The sequence below is a fragment of the Nyctereutes procyonoides genome, unplaced genomic scaffold, assembly GCF_905146905.1.
Source record: "Nyctereutes procyonoides isolate TBG_1078 unplaced genomic scaffold, NYPRO_anot_genome, whole genome shotgun sequence".
In the NCBI taxonomy this organism is placed as follows: Eukaryota; Metazoa; Chordata; class Mammalia; order Carnivora; family Canidae; genus Nyctereutes; species Nyctereutes procyonoides.
This window is the reverse complement of record NW_026575146.1, coordinates 4,413,342-4,418,005: the sequence shown is the minus strand read 5'-3', so window position 1 is coordinate 4,418,005 and position 4,664 is coordinate 4,413,342.

Genomic DNA, 4,664 nt, shown 5'->3' with positions numbered 1-4,664 from the left:
GTACACAAATCTCAGTAAACACTGGGATATTTATTGGTTCTAGTATTTAAGAAATTTTTTTCTAATTACTAGTTTATCACTAAATTAACTTAATAGAATTTTCACATGACAAAAAATAGAGACTTTACAGAATTAGTTTAGAAATGTCACTAAACAACCAAACAGCTACAACTGGTGAATTTTATCAAACATTTAAAGAATTATTAGCATCAATCTTTCACATACTTCTCCACCTCTCCCCCCCCCAAAAAAAAAGAAAAGGAGAAAACTCTTCTCATTCTATTAGCCAGTATTACTCTGATATGAAAACTAGGCAAAGATATCACAGAAAAGCAAAGTACAGACCAAAATCCCTTATGAATGGAGAAGCCAACATCTTCAACAGAATATTAGCAAACCAACTCTAAAAATAGTACTTATGGCCATTTGAGATTTATTCCAAGAATGCAACAGTGTTTAAACATATGAGAATCACTCAACGTAACATACTATCTGAAGAAATAAAGAAAAAAATGATCATCTCAATAGGCAAAAAAAAAAAAAAAAGAACAAAACATACATTTGACAAAATCCTATAATATTTCAGAATAAAATACTCAACAAACTAGAAATAGAAAGGAAATTTCTGAACCTAATTCAGGGGATCTACAAAATAACCTACAGCTAAATCATAGTCAATATAAAAGATTGAGTGTTTCTCTCAAAATCAAGAGTAAGACAAAGATGAAAACTCTCACCACTTCTATTCACTACTGTATTGGAGATTTGAGCCAGCACAGTTAGATAAGAAAGAGACATAAAAGGCGTCCAGATTGGAAAGGAAGAAATAAAAGTATCTCTATATTTGTGGATATAGGAAAACACTAAGAATATACACACATACACACATGCAGAGTGTTAGAGTTATAAAAGTTCAGTAAAGTTGCATGACACAAGGTCAATACACAAAATTCAATTATATTTTTGTACACTAGCAATGAAAAATCCCAAAATGAAATTAAGAAAACAATTTCATTTATAATAGCATCAGAAAGAATAACACACTTAGAAATAAATTTATCTAAAGAAGTATAAGACTTGTACACTTAAAATCACAAAATTATTGAAGGAAATTAAAGAAGATCTGAACAAATGGAAAGACATCTCATATTCAAGGAAAAAAACTTAATACTGTTAACATCTCCACTCCTTTTTCTGCAATAATGTATAAACAAATTCTAAAATTCACAAGGAAATACAAGGGACCCAGAATGGTCAAAACAATCTTGGAAAAAATAAAACAGAGTTGGATGACTCATACTTCCTGATTTCAAAACTTAAGTAATCAAGTCAGTGGCATATCGAGTACAATCAAGTACTGGCATAAGGATAGACATAAAGATCACACAATATTTAACCAGAGAGTCCAGAAATAAACCCACACATCTATGGTCAAATTGACGTTTGACAAGGATGCCAAGACAATTCAATGAAGGAAGAATAGTGTTTTTAGCAAATCATGTTAGAACATATGCATATTCATACACAGAAGAGTGAAATTGGACCCTGCCTCTACCACCTACAATATGAGCTAAAAATGTACTAAACCTATACATATCAGCTAAAATGATAGAACTCTAAGGTACAAAACAATGGAGTAAATATCTTTGACCTTAGTTTAAGCAATAGTGTTAAAAATATGACACAAAAAGCATAAACAACACAAGAAAAAATAGATAAATGCACCTTATCAAAATTAAACATTTTTTGCTCAAATATCAAAAAAGCAAAAAAAAAAAATGACCCACAGAATGGGATAAAACATTTTCACATTATATATCTGATAAGGATCTTGTATCTAGAATATATAAAGAATACTTACAACTCAATAAAAAGACAAATATCCCATTTAAAACATGGGTAAATGATCTGAACAGATATTTTTTCAGTGAAGACATGCAGATGAAAACAGCATAGAAAAAGGCGTTCAACACATGAGTTATAAGTGGAATGCAAATCAAAACAAAAATGAGATATTACTTCACACCTACTATAAGAATGGCTATATAAATTTTTTAAAAAAGCAGAGGGCATCTGGGTGGCTCAGTTGGTTGAGCATTGGACTCTTGATTTCAGCTTAGGTCATGATCTCAAGGTTGTGAAATCAAGCCCCGTATTGGGCTGCATGCTTAGCATGGAGATTCTCTTTTACCCTCTGCCTCTACCCCTCCTTTGGTTGCACACACACTCTCTCTAAAAATTTTTAAAGAAAAGGAAAATAACAAGTGCTGTTGAGGATAAGAAGAAATTAGAACTCATACATTCTAGATTAGAGTGTAAAATAATCCAGGCACTGTGGAAAATAGTTTAACAGTTCCTCAAAATGTTGAACATAGAGTTTCTATGTGACTCAACACTTTTGCTTCTAGGTGTATATCCAAGAGAATTAAGACATATATTTATACACAAAGTTGTACACAAATGTTTATGGCAGTATTATTTATTTATTTTTTTTAAAAAATATTTTATTTATTTATTCATTAGAGACATAGGGAGAGAGAGAGAGAGGCAGAGACACAGGCAAAGGGAGAAGCAGGCTCCATGCAGGGTGCCCAACGTGGGACTGGATCCCGCGTCTCCAGGATCACACCCTGGGCTGAAGGCGGCGCTAAACCGCTGAGCCACCCGGGTTACCCGGCAGTATTATTTATGATAGTAAAATTAAATAGAAACAACCCAAATGCTCATCAATTAAAGAATGGATAAGCCAACTATGGTCTATGCATAAAACATTATTTAGTAATAAAAAGAAGTCCTGATAAATGCTACAGCACGGATGAACTTGAATGCTAGTCTAAGGGATGGAGGCCTGACACAAAAGGCCACAGATGGTATAAATCTGTTTATGTAAGATGTCCAAAATATTTAAATCCATAGTGACAGAAAGCACATTAGGATTTTTCAGGGACAGGGGAAGAAAGAAAATGGGGAGTGACTATTAATAGACACAGAGTTTCTTTTTGGGGTGATGAAAATATCCTGATATTAAGTGTGATGGTTGTACAATTCTGAATATTCTCAACTCCATTGAATTGCACAATTTAGACATAGTGAATTTTATGGTATGTGAATTATTTTGCAAAAGATTTTTACTATTTGATATTGAAGGTGCTTGAGATTAATATTTAGGTCATCATTTTAGAATTGGAATGGTATCTTCAATATTTTCAAGACTCACATAATATTTAATTTGCTTTTTGCCATTTTTTTAAACTTGATCTTGAGATTCCTTTTATATTTGTATCCACTCAACTATGGTATTTAAAAGTTTGATCTGTTATTTAAAAAATCCATTTGTATAATTCTTTTGGCACTAATAATCAAAACTGTTTACATATTTTAAAATTTCTATATGTAAGAAATAGGTATAGACTATAATTTTTTATTTTAGACTAAAATTTATTAAGCGCAGGTTATAATATGGCCTTGCTTTTAGGTGTGACATCAACTTCTAAAGTTGTGCTCAGGGACGCCGAGGTGGCTCAGTGGTTGAGCGTCTGCCTTCAGCTCAGGGCGTGATCCTGGAGTCCTGGGATCGAGTCCCACATTGGGCTCCCCACAGGGAGCCTGCTTCCCCCTCTGCCTGTGTCTCTGCCTCTCTCTGTGTCTCTCATGAATAAATAAATAAAATCTTAAAAAAAACAACAACAAAAATAAAGCTGTGCTCAATTTTCAAGTCAGTTTACTTTTGCTATATGAAAAACCATTCCCAGGCATAATGATTTAGATATCAAAAACTATTATTTCTCATGTTTCTATGAGTAGGCTGAATGATTCTTTGGTTTAATCTGGCTGGGCTGGGGTAGAGTTCACTCAAATATCTGGGACCTCAGCTAAAACAGTTAGACATGTGGTCCCCTCCTGCATGTGGTCTCTCAGCCTGCAGCAAGCTAGCATGGGCTTCTTCACATGATGGAGGAAGAGTCCAGCAGCAAGAGGAGAAGCCACTGTATGAGTACTGTGATTTATTTTTATGTGTCAACTTGATGTGGCTCCTAGATTCCAGATATTTGGTTTTGGATTAGACTAACATTTGGGTCAATACACTAAGTAAAGCAGATTGCCCTCCTCAAGGTGGGTGGGACTCAACCAATTTGTTGGATGCCTGAATGGAACAAAAGATGGGATAAGAAAGAATTGGTTCCCTCTGCCTGTTTTCAAGCTAGGATGTCAGTCTTCTCCTCTTGGACTGGAGCTTAACACCATCAGCTGTCCTGGGACTCTAGGCTGCTGACTGAACATCATGAGACTTCTCAGCCTCCATAATCATATGAGTCAATTCCATATACTAAATCTCTCTCATCTTGCTCTAGATAATATCTTATATAGATTACATGTTAAATATATAATCTATGTGTATAAACAGAACTAATAGGTTTTTATATATAAATATCATTATGTAATATTTTGTTAAATTATAATTACCCATATATTATTTACATTAATATTCTAATATTTATAATGTCGTTTAAAATATATTATTAATACACATTACATATTAATATAATTTTATATATTAATAAATTTTACATACTATAAAAACTTTGCGGTCCTGTTTTTCTGGAGAACCCTAACACAAGCACCTTTCACTTTGCTACTTAAATCACTATTCCACTGGTCAAAGC